The sequence below is a fragment of the Pongo abelii genome, chromosome 2, assembly GCF_028885655.2.
Source record: "Pongo abelii isolate AG06213 chromosome 2, NHGRI_mPonAbe1-v2.0_pri, whole genome shotgun sequence".
In the NCBI taxonomy this organism is placed as follows: domain Eukaryota; kingdom Metazoa; phylum Chordata; class Mammalia; order Primates; family Hominidae; genus Pongo; species Pongo abelii.
In genome coordinates this window covers 99,434,244-99,450,709 of record NC_085928.1, presented here as the reverse complement: position 1 = coordinate 99,450,709, position 16,466 = coordinate 99,434,244, and the positions used below count along the sequence as shown (strand labels likewise).

Below are 16,466 nucleotides of genomic sequence, written 5' to 3'. Positions count from 1 at the left end.
TGAAGGCTGCTGTGGATGCAGCCCCACGAAGGCAGTGACCTCAAGAAGACCTCTCTGTCTCCAAAAACAGAGCGGCCTCTTCAGCACCCCCTCCCCAAGTTTTCCTGACTCTGACTCAACCATCATGCCACTGTGTGATTAGGTTTGGTCACTTTCCTCTGTGTATTTTCCTCAAATTAAGTAGACACTGTTTACCACTTTAAAATTAAAAAGGCCATTTTAATTGGGGAAGAAGCCTTGTTTTGGCAGATGAAGATGAATATGTGAGCAGGCTTTTCTCCCATCTGTGTGCCCCAACAGCAGATGGGAGACAGCCGACTGGCAGGAATGTTAGGTTTCAATGAAATCCTTGTGTTAAAGTGGAACTCTTCTGAAAGAAGAGGTGTACAGCTATGCAAATAATTATCGAGGACTCCTTGGAAAGGCCAGCTTCGCTCCCAGGCCTGACCTGGTCATTTCATGTTCATTGGCTATATATGTCTGGGGTAGAAAGAGGTTTTTTTGTTTCATTTTCTTGTTTTTTGTTTTATTCTCTTCTTTCTCTTTTGTGTGTTTTCTTTTTTAAACAAAAACATTTAGATACTCATCTGTCAATGACACCTTTGAAGAAAGGCCAGTCAGACTGGGCAAGATTCCATTTGTACACCAGCCTTGGTGCATAAATGGGCCCCATCCATCTTCCCGGCCTATGACATTGCTTACAGTCCTTCTCTTGAGAAGCCTGCCAACTCTCCAGCTGCCACCAGTGTGCTGCATTTTCTTAATTGCTTTCCCACTGCACAGGAAGAAGTGGTGGGACCCTCCCTTTGGCCTACCAAGTCTCATCCTAGCCCTGGAACCTTTTGTTGTGTCAGGTCCCTCATCCATTGCATTGTTGTCACTGGAAATGCAGATCTTGGACTGTAAGGTCCACGCAGTTTATCATTCACTCTATAACTTGCTAAATGTGCGGTCTTGGGTCTCTAAAGTTCTATCTAAAATAGGCTTGGGATTATTACCTCCCTTGCCTTCCCCTGTGCCAATTCAGGGATAAAATGAGAAAACAAACAAGAAAATTCTTGGAGAAGAAAGAAGAATAAAAATGCTAGAATTTAGCGTAACCCGTTTTTATCTAAAAGTTGGTGGCATATTCATTCATTCAATAAATAAATATTTCCTGAGCCTTTGCTTTTGCCAGGCACTCTAGCTATAAATAAATAATAACCAGTGTCTTAATCCATTCTGTTTTGTTATAATAGAATACCACAGAATGAGTAATTTTTTTTTAATTTAACTTTATTTTAAGTTCAGGGGTACATGTGCATGTTTGTTACATAGGTAAACTGTGTTATGGGGGCTTGTTGTACAGATTATTTTAATTTTACAGGTATTAAGCCTAGTACCCATTAGTTATTTTTCCTGATCCTCTCCCTCCTCTCACCCTCCACCCTCCATTAGGCCCCAGTGTGTGTTGTTCCCCTCTCTGTGTCCATGTGTTCTCATCATTTAGCCCCCTCGTCTAAGTGAGAACATGGGGTATTTGGTTTTCTGTTCCTGCATTAGTTTGCTAAGGATAATGGCCTGCAGTTCCATCTATGTTCCTGCAAAGGACATGATCTCATTCTTTTTTTATGGCTGCATAGTATTCCATGGTGTATATATACCACATTTTCTTTATCCAGCCTATCATTGATGGGCATTTAGGTTGACTCCATGTCTTTGCTATTGTGAATAGTGCTGCAGTAAACATACACATGGATGTGTCTTTATGATAGAATGATTTATATTCCTTCAGGTATATACCAAGTAATGGGATTGCTGAGTAGGATGGTAGTTCTGTTTCCAGCTCTTTAAGGAATGGCAACACTCTTTTCCACAATGGCTGAACTAATTTACACTCCCAACAGTGTATAAGCATTCCTTTTTCTCTCCAACTTCACCAGCATCTGTTATTTTTTGACTTTTTAATAATAGCCATTCTGACTAGTGTGAGATGGTATCTCATTGTGGTTTTGATTTGCATTTATCTAATGATCAGTGATGTTGAGCTTTTTTTCATATGCTTGTGAGCCACGTGTATGTCTTCTGAGAAGTATCTATTCATGTCCTTTGCCCACTTTTTAATGGGGGCTATTTGTTTTTTCTTGTAAATTTGTTTAAGTTCCTTATAGATACTGGACATTAGACTTTTATCAGATGCTTAGTTTGCAAAAATTTCCTCCCACAGAAAGGATAATTTATACAGAAAATAAATTTATTTTCTTACACTTCTGGAGGCTGCAAACCCCAAGATCCAGGGGCCCACATCTGGCAAGAGCCTTCGTGCTGTGTCATCTTATGGCAGAGGGTGGAAGGTAGAAGGGCAAGAGAACACACACAAGAGAGGAGAAAGGGCAAAACCTGTTTTGCCTTAACTTACTTTTTGTTGACTTGAGTTTTATAAATTACGTTGATCGTGGTGGTAATTCTTTACTTTGTTCTCCCTGGAGAGACCTGGCCCACTAGTCCAACAGTCTTAGGCACCGCATCTACCATATCAGGGTAGAAATGACCTGGTAAGAAGAAATGCAGGGAGGCAGAAATGAAGCAAGATGAAAGGTGTGGCCCTGCAGGAGACTTCTTCCCCTCCTCAAATTGTCTGTCTGACTTCCCTGTTTATCTTCTAGACCCTCCCTCTGACAAATAAAAGATACCCAATCCCAATATTTGTTAACGATATCAGACTTCTAGAGATGTTTAAAATATTAAATAATGAAATCTGAATTATGTGCACTTGCTTTAAAATGTACCTTTTAACATACCAAAATCTAAAATTGCTCCTCAAAATGTTTCATTTTGATTTCTTAGATAGTTTTGACCTCTTTAAGGGCAAAGACCCAATTATCTTTTTATTCCCAGTGCCAAGTACAAGGGCTAACATACGGTCCATATGGGAGAGATACTGGATAAATAAATGATTCAAGGAAGACAGGCTTCATTTTCACCTTCTATATAGGTAGGTACATATTTATTGACCAGATAGTGGAAACATAGTATTTGACTAAAACTCTGAGACAGATAATCACTCAGTAGCTAAAATTCCAGTCCATACTATAGTAATATGATATTGATCAATATGAATATTTTAAGGAATAGAAAATTGTTTTGTGTCCCATCCCAAAAGCAACCTTGTTGGACCAGTAGTTATCTCTGCATCAGTAGATGTCTTTTCTGAGGTCCAGGCATCTAAGGTGATGCTTAGAATAGCTAATCTGATTACATCAGCAGAAAAAAAGGAGTATAGACACCAGAGACATTGGTTTCTTATAGAAACTGCTCTTTTTAAACAGCTTTATTGAGGTATGATTTATATATCTTTTTAAATTATAAAATTCAATGAATTTTAGTAAGTTTGGGAGTTGATTTGCAAGAAACACAGAACACTTTAGATCTGTTATTGGAGAAATTTGAAAATGTGGATTATGTGGTCTCATTTGCATAACTCAGGGCAGTGTAATGAAGGGGAAGATCCCATTTAACCAGCTAATTAGGAAAGGGATTGATTAACATCAGTGATCATTAACTGTTGCCAAGTGTGTGGTATTTAATCTGAATGCAGTATTTACTATGGGCCCTTCATTAGAGTTAGGTGAATAATGCTGGCAAAATGTTCTAGGCAAAAATTTAACTTGTCAACATTCCTTTGGTGGGATCTCACATATTTGGTATGTAGGAGTTAACTAGTATGTCAGAAAGTACGTATCAAGTCTGCCTGGATAAACCTCTAGTTTTTAAAATCTGAGCAAAGAAACTATTTTATTTTGGTAAAAATGAAAACTTACTGATTAAACCAGTAGTTTCCAACCAGGGGCGGTTTTGCCACCAGGGAACATTTGGCACCATCAAAAAACATTGCTGATTGGCACTACTGGTTAGGAGGGTGCTACTGGCATCTAGTGGGTAGAGGTCAGGAATGGTGCTAAACATCTTGCAAAGCACAGGACAGCCTCCACAACAAAGAATTATCGGTTCACATGTCAGTAGTGCTGAGATTGAGAACTGTTGGGTTAAACTGACAGGTAAACTTCAACTCAGTGCTTTCAGATTCAGTGTTTTTCCTTATAGACTAACAATCGATTCATTTCTTTATTTTTAATTAACTCATTCAAGAAATATATATAGTGCACCTACAATGTTCCTAGCGCTGGGGATACAGCTGTCAACAAGTACCCCAGAAGGCACTGTGGAGGGTGTCGGGGGATTGTCATTTGATGACAAGGGCACTGTTGGCATCGATGTCCAGAGACTGGGATGACAGCTTCCCAATGAAGAAGAATTGTTCCACACAAATGCTGCAGCACCCTCGGAGAATGCTGGGCATGGCCAACTTGCTGCCAATGGAGAGCTTCCATTTGTGTGGAAGTATTGCAGGAATGAGAGACAGGAAGGGAAGGAAGGGAAGAAATGAAAGGGAGGGAGGGAGGTAGAAGGAAGGATGGATGGATGGATGGATGGATGGATTTCTAGTAGTGGTAAATACTCTCTAGAAATGGAGGAGGACTAAGAGATGAAATGTGGTTGGCAGTGGCAAAGGGGAGAGGAAGTGCGTAGCCATGTGCACATGGGTATGTGGTGGGGCAGTGCCTTTCCAGGTTGGGGGTGGTTCGAGAAGGCCTCCCTGATGAGGTGACATGAATGGAGGTCTGTCTCATGAGACGCAGTCTGCAATCATCATGCAAAGATATATAGGAAGAGCATTCCAGGCAATGGGAACTAACGTCTCCAGTAACCTGGAATGAGATTCCTCATCCATGTGTCCATGTTCCACGTGGGTGCTGTGAGACCTGAATGAGTCTCTTGGGTTTTGGGGGTAGTTACCAGGTTCTACAACCAGAGCTGATGAGTAGGTGGGTAGCTGACCCAGGGAAAGTGGGAAACCCAAGGCAAGTCTTTGCTCTGAATGTCAGCTATGAGGTGGGACTTTTTATATGTTTGACATTTTTATTACGCTAACAAATGAGTACTATGCAGGGACAGAAGCAGGTCTAAGCCAGTAGGACTGACAACAGCAAACTTTATAGAAATGGGTTAGTGATGTAGCTATAGGTCACGCTTTATTTAAAGTCTACAGCAGAGTTTGAGAGTGAGAGCTGGACATTAGAGCAGCTGCTCTGCATACCACACAGTAGCCAGTGACAAGGGCATGTTGAGGATTATTGCTCCAGGGATAAAAATAGCCTAGAGTTTTGAGAAACTGGATCCTCTGTGCTCACTCTCCAGGACACTTGCTCCCAAGAGTTACTGTCCCTTTCTAAACTCCTCAAAAGCCCTAACGTGCCCTCCACTCAAAAATGAGCAGCAGAATTTTGGGGTGACACATCCTCATACCTGCTTGTGTGTTCTAAATCAGCAAGTTAAGCCACTTCTTTTAGAGGTCATGGTGGGATGTGGACATAAAAGACAGTATGAACTGAGTATTTATGAGTGAGCACAGGACATCCCCTTCCCCAGGCCTCACCTCTGTGCCTTCCTTTTCACATGTGTAAGAGGAGGTTGGTTGGTGCGGAGGTTGGATCTCTAACAGCCTCATTTTTAAAAGGTGGACATTTATTTTACCACCAGAGAAAAGGAAAGGAATTAACCAATATTGGAATATGTCTCATACCCAGATTCAGTCTTGCTTTTGGGGGAGCGTCTGATTCCTGTTGAGAGAAATAAATAAGTTTTTATGTATATAAAGTTTTTGGTAAACGCTTACATCTGCGTGGGTAATAATCATTAGCTGCTAAATTATTATTGTTGCTCTCTTCATTAAGAATTACCATATGTTACGCCCACTACTGCTCACTAGTCAGTGCTGTTTCCTGTATTATGTTATTTTTTCTGAAAGCTTGCATATCAGAAGATTATATTAATAATATCTTGATATGCTTTGTATTAAAACTCACACTTTCACATACCTGTGCCTCAGAGCTGAGGTTCTCAAACTACAGCTCTAGGAAACCACTCATGTACTTTCTCTATGGATTTGTCTATTTTTGGACATTCCAGATAAATGGAATCATGTAATATGTGCCCTTTTGTGACCAGCTTCCTTCATTTAACATAATGTTTTTATGATCCATCCACATTGTAGCCCGTATCAGTACTTCATTTTTAAATTGCCATATAATATTCCCTTGTATGGACAGACAACATTTAGAACATCCATTTGTAAGTTGATGGATGCTTTTTTAGCTGTTAGTAATGTTGATATGAGCATCCATGTACATGTTTTTGTGCAGACCTACGTTTTTATAGTCTCTTGGGTACATACCTAAAAGTAGAATTGTTGGATCATATGGTAACTCTATGTTTGGTATTTGGAAGAACTGCAAAACTGTTTTCCAAAGTGGCTGCACCATTTTACAACACCACCAGCAATATATGAACATTCCAATTTTTCTACATCCTTTCTAATACTATCTGTCTTTTTTATTTTAGCCATCCTAGTGGAAGTGATTTCCATTTCCCTAATGACTTAGCATCTTTTCGTGTGCTTAGTTGCCATTTGTATATTTTCCTTAGAGAAAGGTCTATTCAGATCCTTTGCCCATATTTAAATTAAATTAGGTTGTCTTCATATTGTTGAGCTGTAAGAGTTGTTCATGTATTCTGGATATAAATACCTTGTCAGGCCGGGTGTGGTGGCTCACGCCTGTAATCCCAACGCTTTGGGAGGCTGAGTCAGGTAGATTGCTTGAACCTAGGAGTTCAAGACCAGCCTGGGCAACATGGTGAAACACCACCTCTACAAAAAAATACAAAAGTTAGCTTGGCAGGGTGGCAGGCACCTGTAGTCCCAGTTATTCAGGAGGCTGAGGTGGGAGGATAGCTTGAGCCAGGAAGGTCAAGGCTGCAGTCAGCCGAGATCATGCCGTTGTACTCCAGCCTGGGTGACAGAGTGAGACCCTGTCTCAAAACAAAAGAGAAAAAGCAAAAAATCTTGTGAGCTCTCCACTGCCTGTTTTTGTAGACAAAGTGGTATTGAAATGCAGCCATGCCCATATTGTCTGTGAATACCTTCTTGCTAAAATGGCAGAGCTGAGTAGATGGAGGGGTAGGAACCATAGAAACTGCAAAGCCAAAAATAACCACTACCTGCTCCTTCACAGAAAAAGCTTGCCAAACCCAACTTCACGTGAAAATATGTCACATTGTCTATTTAAAAGAACAACGAGAAAGGCTGATTTGTTCACTCACCTATTTCAACATGTTTCTATAAAAATGAAGTAGATATTTAAATCAGAGGTTATATAAGTGGATGCTGAAGACAGAGCTTCGTGTATCAGAGGTTGTCCATTGGTAGTGCCTAATGTTTTTGTCTGTGTGGTTACACAGAAATTCCAATCAAAGATCCTAAGCTTTCTAAAAATATATGTTTTCATTGTAAGTCAAGACGGTGATTTAGCTAATCTTCACTCTATCTTGTAAATCTCTGAACAGTGCAATCAGCATAATGCTTGGTAGAACATTGAAAATGCCCACACATGCTTTGGTGGAAAACAGTTTATGGGATTTTTTTTTTTTTCCAACATGGCTCATGAGAGATTTGGGGATTTATTTAACCGCCTTTATCCAGGCAAATCTCCTAGTGACCTTGTTGGGATTTTGATCTCAGTTAAGACTAGAATATATATGACTCATGCTAAGTAAAGGGCCCACAGAGGATAGACGAGCTGACATGAATTTCCCTCCCCTGGGAAGAAAGGGACAGGCATGAGCAGAATCTGCAGCAGAAGAGTCCAAGCTTGTCCAACCTGCGGCCCGTGGGCTGTGCAGCTTCAAATGCAGATCAACACGAATTGGTAAACTTTCTTAAAACATTATGAGATTTTTTTTGTGATTTTTTTTTTTTTTTTTTTTTAGCTCATCAGCTATCATTAGTGTTAGTATATTTTATGTGCGACACAGGTGGAGAACCCTGGGGCCCTGCAACATTTACAAGTCAGGGAGATGAGTGAATCAGCAAATGAGACCTAGGAGGGTTGGACAGTGAGGTCAGCTAAGAACCAAGTAAAGGGAGACTTCAAGGAGAAAGTGATCAACGTGGTGAAGAAGACAATTCTTCTTCCAGTGTGGCCCACGGAAGCCAAAAGATTGGACACCTCTGGCTAAACCGTTTGACTTGACTGAAAGTCCAGTACATGGATTTTCTTGCCTGAGGAAAATGCTTTGATCAGTCTCTGGTGGGAAAGGGACAGTGCTGATCAAAGGCTTTTTAGTCCCTATATCTTCCAAAGTTTGCAGTTACCAAGAACTCCTGGGTTCTCTTCTGGGTGAGAAGATCTGCAGGAAGTTAGGATCAATGCCTGAATGTCATTCTCACCTCAGGGCCAAAGTACACAATTATACATAACACAGATCAGACAGATGGTAGTAGGTAATTGTCTTTCAAAATAAAATTTCAGAATGAAAACATCGTTTGTGGTTGTAGTGTATGCTTTACTATTGTTCCACCAACTTCCAGATTTTATGATATAGTCAGGTTTTTAAGTCAAAAGTATTCTGTTACATTATTTTATTTGTGTGATGCATTACTCATTCTTTTATGCTATACGCTCCTCTCCCTTTCTGTTTCCCATTTTCTCTGGAACTCACTCCACAATGAAATATTCCTCATGAAGGTCACCAGTAATTTTAGTAACTTCCATTGTTCTTTTGTCTTGGCCTATTAGCAGTGCTTCACCATGTTGATCACTTTCTTCTTGAAGTTTCCCTTTACTTGGTTCTTAGCTGACCTCACTGTCTAATCCTCCTCGGTCTCGTTTGCTGATTCACTCATCTCCCTGACTAGGAAATGTTGGAGGGCCCCAGGGTTCTCCACCTGTGCTCCTATTTACTCTCAAGGCTTTGAACACTACTCATAAACTGGTGATTCCCAAGCCACACTTCTCTTACTTGACCTTACTTGCCTATTCAGTGTCTCTACTCTTTCTTCAATAGGCCTATCAAATTCAATAGATGCCAGGCTGAAGTCCTGATTGCATTCACACCCTCCCCCTCCACCTTTTCTCCATAGCCTTGATAATTTAAAATCCAACTCAATAATTCTCATTATCTAGTTAGTCCAAAACCTTTGGAGTCATTCATTTCTTTTTTTAAAAAAACATGTCATCATGGATAATATTGAATGTACTCAAAAGTATACAGAAAAAAATACAATGAAATTCCACATATCTTGTGCCCAATCCCAGTAGCCATCAACCCTTGGCCACTGTGTCCTTCAATTTGCCAATCCACAACCACCCCTCCCATATTATTTTAAATCAAATCTTAGTCATTACATCATTTCATTCATAAATATGTCAGTCTACATCTTTAAAAGATAAGGACTTCTTTGTATTTTAATATAGCAATACAATTACTGTACCTAAAAATAATAATTCCTAAATCTACTACCTAGTCAGAATGTAAATTCTAGTTGTCTCAAAAATGTCATTTATTTTTTACAATTTGTTTGAATCAGGATCTTCTTCCTCTTCTTCTTTTTCTCTTCTTCTTCTTCCTCCTCTTCTTCTTCCCCTTCCCCTCTTCCCCCTCCCCCCCCCCCTCCTTCTTCGTCATTGTCTTTTTTTTTTTTTTTTTTTTTTTTTGAGATGGGGGTCACACGTTTTTCCTCAGACTGGTGTTGAACTCCTGGGCTTGAGTGATCCTCCTGCCTCAGCCTCATGAGCAGCTGGAACTACAGGCACGCACCCCTGTGCCTGGCTTTGAATCAGGATCTGGAAGTCATTCTTGACTCTTTCCTTTTCCTCCTACCTACAACCAACCTGCCTATAAATCCTGTTATTTCTTTCAGTTATGTACAGAGTCTGACCGCTTCTCAGCACTTCCACTGTTCCCTCAGTGGGCTGCTCCACTTTCATCTCTGCCCTGGATTGTTGTAGAAGCAGCAGCTTCTACTGCTTCCCCTGTCTTCTCCCAACCTTCGCCCCTTCATTTTATTCTTCATGTGAGCCACAGAAATCATGTTAAAGATAAGTAATATCATGGCACTCTTCTATCCAAAACTCTCTATTGACTTCCCACTTTACTCAGAGTTAAAAGCCAAAATTCTCACAGAGGTCCAGGTATTAGTTATCTTATGCCAAAGCTTAATGCCTTAAAGCTACAGACATTGTAGCTACAGACATTTACTATTGTACAGCATCTGTGAGTCAGGACTCTGGGTGCAGCTTAGCTGAGTCCTCTGGCTCAGGATCTTCCATGAGGCTGAAATGAAAGTGTTGTTGAGGGTTGCATACTCATCTGAAGGCTCAACAGAGGAAATGCTTTCACCATCACTCATGAGATCATTAGCAGGATTCAGTTAGCTCCTCGTGGTTTGTTGGGCAGAGAGACTGAGTTCCTCACTCATTGTTGGCCAGAGACCTCTCTTACCTCCTTGCCACATAGGCTTTTCCATAGGGTAGCTCATAGTGAGCTAGTTTACTTTGAACAGGACAAGCAAGAGAGAGTGAGCAAGATAGAAGCCAGAGTTTTTTGTAACTTAATCTTGGAATGGATATCTTATTATTTTTCCCATATTCTGTTTGTTTGAAGCAAGTCACTAGATCCAGCCCACAGTCAAGGAGAGAGCATGAGTACCAGGAGGCAAGAATCATTGAGAGTTATCCTAAAAGCACCTGCCACAACCTGTAAGTCCTACATGATTTGACCCCTTTTACCCTCTAATCTCAGCTCCTTCTACTTCCCGTTTGCCCACTCAACCACAGCCACACTGCCTGCTTGTTCTTCAGTCACAACAACCTTGCTGCTACCTCAGGGCCTTTGCACCTGCCATGCCTTTTCCATGGGACATTTTTCCTCCAGATACCTTCACCCTGGTTCCATCATTTCCTTCAGGTCTCTCCTCAAATATTTTCTCAGCAGGGACCTTCCTGATCACCACATGTAAAATAAAAACTCTTCCTCTTCCATATCCCCAGCATTCTCTCCTCTTCACGTCTGCTTGTTCACCACCTGATATGATTTGTATTTCTTTATCTTCTCCCTCTGCTAGATGTTAAGTTTCATGGGACAGATATTTTATATTTCTTAATACTTGGAAAAGGAGAACATCCTCCTATATGCCACATTGTAGACAGTCTTCATCTTTAATGAATGAAGACAGTGGGGTCTCAATGGGAGGTATTGTAGAAGTTAAATGTCCTCAGATACCCTACATACAGGAAAGCATGATTTCTCTCTGATTTTTTTTTAAACTCAGGGTCTCAGTGGAAGGCATATCAGCATAGGATGGGCTGTACAGACTATTGCTCTCGTCCTTGACACCCCACTCATCTGTTTCAAGGTCACACCTCTGCTCTGTTTTGTTTTGTGTTGTTTTTTTGAGACGGGATCTCACTTAGTCACTCAGACTGGAGTGCAGTGACTAGAGTGAATCACTGCAGCCTTGATCTCCTGAACTCAAGCAATCCTCCCTCCTCAGGCTCCCGTGTAGCTGGGATCATAGGCATGCGCCACCACATCTGATTAATTTTTGCATTTTTTGTAGAAATGGGATTTTACCATGTTGGCAAGGCTGCACTTCTGCTTTAGATAGTAGATATTCCTCCTGGAGACTTAGCTATCCTTGAGCAGTATTCCTAATTTCCGGGGCCCTCATAACTTTCTCCTCTTCTGTGTATTAATGAGTATTTCAATGGGAAATACTTATTGGCTAGCATCTTAATCTAGACTCTAAATTTCCCATTTTTCTCAAATAATTTCAAGAGAGTATGACTGAGTTTCTTCCCCTCTCAATCGGAGACTGCCTTTTCCAGCCCAGTAGAGCCATAGATGATGAAAGGGTTCTTATTTCCCCATTTTGCCTTGGCTCCTTCAGCTGTCCTCCTGGTTTTGGTAGGACCAGAGCTCTGGCAGTGTCCTACTGGTTGGTGGTTGGGTTTCTTTTCCCTGCCATGCTTTAAGGTAAGTGTTGGCAGTGCTAGGAAAGGATCCTAACTCTGACTTCTTCGAACCTGTCAGGTCCTGAAAAGTGCCTGGGTGTTGGCCTTGGGAAGACTTGCATCCAGATTCCCACTCCACCATTTACTAGTGGTGTGATGTTGAGCAAATGACCTAAGCCGTCTGTGTCTTCATATGTAATGTGGCAGTACAATACTCACATGTTTTGGTTACTATGAGGCTTAGAGAAAATTAAGTATTATGCTTGGAAAATACATGGCGCGAAATTGGGTGCTCAGTAAATGCTGATAATGGTGTTGTAATTGCCCTTATCCAAATACTTAGTATAATAATGTCATAGTTTTGATATTGTGATTCACCACAAAATGAACAAAGAGTGGTGAGGATCAAAGAATGGTGTGTTATCTATGCTAACGCCATCTCCTGCAACTGCACTTATAAGTCTGCAGTTAATTCTGTGCATGACTTTTGTAATGTTGCTTTCCTTTCCATGCTTCCATTTCCTCTGTAAAATAAGGACATGGAACTATATCAGAGTAACAAATAGGTTTAATCTCTAATGTCAACTCCAGTTGATCAGTAGTGGGTACCTGGAAAACAGATTTAAAAAAAAAAAATTTCTGAGGCCTTGTCTGGGCTCAGCAGATAACTTTGTCATGATCTATTAGCAATGTCTGCAATGGATAGAAAGGCTGGTGGCAGCTATTCTGAAATTCTCCAGGCCTGGACTAAATGCTCTCTAAGACCCTTCTCAGATCCCCAGTCCTCTGATTTGTTATCGAGGTCTTCTTGATGGGCCTTTGTAGCTGGCTGACATCCTATCCTATCGACCCAAATGAATATTCAGTGTCACTGGAGTAAAACGTAGATATGAGTAGTCCAGTTAAGAATCTGAAAGGGATTATATATCAGTAAAAATAAATAAAAATTAAAATTAAAAAAAAGAATCTGAAAGGGAAGTGGTTGATTAGGCAGCTGCTTCTCTGAATGGGGTAGGGGTTTCTTTGAGACCGCATTGCAATTTGAGTCTAAAAAATAAAGCATTTTAATCAAAAGAGCAAACAGGATGGTTCCCTAAAGTCATGCATGCAGATCATAGCCCAGCGATGCCATGTGGAGTTGGAATATCATTTTGTGTAGGTTTCTGTCAATAGCATTTAGCAATGGATACACAGATGGGTTTTCCCAAACTGGAAACAGTAATTTCCTGACCTGCAATAGAAAGTTATAGGTTTCTAACAGTTGTTGGATAATTATGTGAATGTGTGCTACAGATAGATTATTTTAGAAATGAGTTTAACCACTTCCTTTGATATTTAGGATCTAAGATAAAGGTGTCTTGTTTCAGGGGTACTTGGTTAACTCAAGCAAGGAGATTTGATTTGCACAAACCTTCAGGAAGAAATCTGTGTGTGCATCACTTTTTAATCTTGCCACTTTTATAACGAAAAAGGAAACCGTTAGTAATCCACTGGCATTTTATAATCTTAAGCAAAAGATTCTTCCTGCAGGGTCAGGGATATTTGCCTTATTTGTAAAAGCTTTTCATATATAAAGTTGATTCTAGGTCTTCCTTCTCCAAAATCTCTATGGCAGAGTACATTCTTCATGCCCCCTTTTTTTATGCCTCACTACAGACAGCTACAATATCTGTGAATTTATGATCCCTGGCAAGGCAAAAATCACCCGTCTGTAGCCATACTGTTATACTAAATATGAGAAAGAACTGTATTTTTAGTTTTCTCAGAAACAATCAACACTAAATGTGATTTTTGTCCACAGTGTACCCTCAGCAAGGCTTCTATGACAGAAGGACATTTTTATAAGGGAATCTATGAATATGACAGCAGCAATAAACAGCTGAAAATAATCTATGAGGCGTTTGCAAATTACCCCTCATGAGCTGTAGTGGTTGTGAAAGATAATTTGTGGTTCTCACAAAATACCCTGCAAATTGGGTCTTTCATCTGCAATGTTTTTTACAGTTAAAACATTTCATTTCTCATATTAACAAATGATAACTCTGCATTTGTTAATCTAAACAATTTGATTTATGTTTTTTTCTGTGCTGAGAAGCTGTTGACATTTCAGGGTAAGTAAGTATTTTCATTGCCAACTGCTGTTTGTGGTGACTGTAGGCAAAAGATAGAAATCTGAATATAAGTATGCATCATTTTAATCATTTTCCTTAAAGACTGCCCATAAAGCAGGAAGCCTGTTTGCCTGAGTTATCATCTGTACTTAGAAATCTAAAAGGATATGAGTGTTGACAAGCAAGGATTCTAGTCACGTTCAGGGTTTTCTGTGGTGGATCAGAAACTCCCTCATGTAATCTCTCTGGGTAGGGGGACTGGGTTGACCTCCACTGTCACCAAACCTCTGGCAGGGCCAAGTGCACTTACAGACTGAAATCACTGCAGTAAAACGAAGCATGCGTTATTGACCTCAGTAGCTCTCAGCTAATGTAATATCCGTTCAAGTGGCTCATGGGGTAGGTGTCAGGATTACACAAGAATGCCTTGCACTATGTCTGGTACATGGTAAACGGTGTGAGCTCTAGAAACATTTGGCAAAACTGGGACAAGGTATAAAAACATGTAAAATTCGTTTCTCACACTGCCTTCTTGGCCAGGCATCCTCAGTCCAGGGCCATGGAAAGAAAGGTTTTTTCACTTGGAAAGTAGTCACTGCGTCCATAAAGAAGGATATTGAGCCATGTCCACTGAGTGGCCCATGGAGAGGAGGTGCCAGGGCCTGGGACAGAGCTGATGGGTCAGCAGGCTTTCCTTGGGGTCTTTCTTTGATCTACAATTTAAGGTATTTCAGTTTCTTTTGATATTCAGAAAAAAAATACCATCGAAATTTAAACTTTGTCCCCTACAAAAATCATCTAGCAAAATTGCTGCTCCAGAAAGGTGGTCCATCTTTAGCCTCTGGGTGTGTGGGGCTCACACTAGCTATGAAGCACCATGGTAGGTGTAGATTGTCTCTGTGATTATTAGAGGTGCATCCGTGTGAGACCTGCACAGCAGGAAGTAGTAGGTTCACCCGTTTCCCTGCATCTATCCCATACACATGTGAACCTTCCATTCACATTTCAGTTAAAGAATGGACTACTGATTTAGGATCCAAACCAATCATTACATGGCCTGAAGGAGTAAATTTAGAGCCAGTACCCTGAATGGCAAATGTGTTTTATCCTTTGAACCAACTCCAGTTGATTAGTTCTGGTTGCCTACAGTGCTGTCTTAAGAAGGCATCTGTGGTGCTGAGCTAGCAAGAGTGCTGGGATTGATTAGCAATGTCTGTCATGGCCTCTGGAGGAACAGCTGGCCCTATATTTGCCATTCTCTGCTTTTAACATGTCCATAACTTCTCTGTCCTCTCTTCTTGTGTAAAATGATTTTAATACTAACAGGTGACTGTGAGCATCATGAGAGAGAACACGTAGATTCCACTTTAAGAAAACCTAGCATGAGAAAATGCAAAATTTACAAAATGCATAAATCTGGAGCCAATTATTTCTATTACAGAAAGATTCCATGAAAGGTTCCTTTAAATAGCCAGCTCCCCTACTGCATTAAAATGATGATTCAATTTACAAAAATTCACTTTGCATGCAACTCTTCAAGACCGTGTCTGTGGAGTAAAGCCAGCCACACCTGATTTTTTAAAACCGTGGCCTACATAACATTGAGGATAGCTGCCACCACCTATCTTGAGTCTCTTGGTAATTCCCACTCTCTGCAGTCTTCCTTCTTACTCCTATCCCAGTGTGGGGAGTAGACAATCTGGGTGGTGGACAACAGCTGCTGGCTTCCACCCTGACACGGCTGCATTTCATTAGTGGGTAAACTGATTGCTCAGAGTATGTTTATGTGTGGGTGTGGTTGTACAACTCTATGCACTCTGTGCGCTATGTATGCAGATACAGATACACAAAGGTCATTATCTCGCTCTCAGCCCAACCTAAATTCATTCCTGCTGTAAGAGTTACAAATGGAAGGTTCCAATCCCTTGGTGGATATGGCCTTTTGGTAATATCTGCCCCAAATTCTGGCTCCCCATCCTCTTTGTGTTTGTTTATATGTTATTTACCCTTGCATCAGAAAACTTCCCCAGACTCAGGGCCTGAGTCCTATTATCCGGACATGGAATCTTCCTCTTCCTCTGAGGCCTAGAAAGCCCCAAAAGGTTTTCTGATTTAGAAAATGAAATAGACTTTGACTCTTGTGGCAAGCTATGAAATTCCCAACCAACAGACGCTTCCGTTAAATATATAACATATACAACATCTAAAAGTATCACTGATCTAGCATGAACTTGAATTATAGAGGCATTCAATGCCCCTCGGGTAAGATCACCAGCCTCTTCCCAAGCACTCAAAATTGGGCAGTTTTCCAGTGGACCATAAAGGTCCCAGGAATGCTGATTGGCATGTGTGTTTGAATTTCTGTTGCTTTGTAAAAGGAACTTAATCCACAGAAGAGTACCTGGAAGAGATGGCATCTTCCCTTTCTCTGTGTGTGTCTTACCCCCACATAGAATCATCGTAA

The 16,466-nt window shown here is 40.7% G+C and overlaps 1 protein-coding gene across 1 annotated transcript in view; it reads left to right on the top strand.

Moving 5' to 3' along the window:
- Window positions 1–16,466, top strand: part of CACNA2D3 (calcium voltage-gated channel auxiliary subunit alpha2delta 3) — a 939,714-nt gene that overhangs the window by 771,537 nt on the left and 151,711 nt on the right.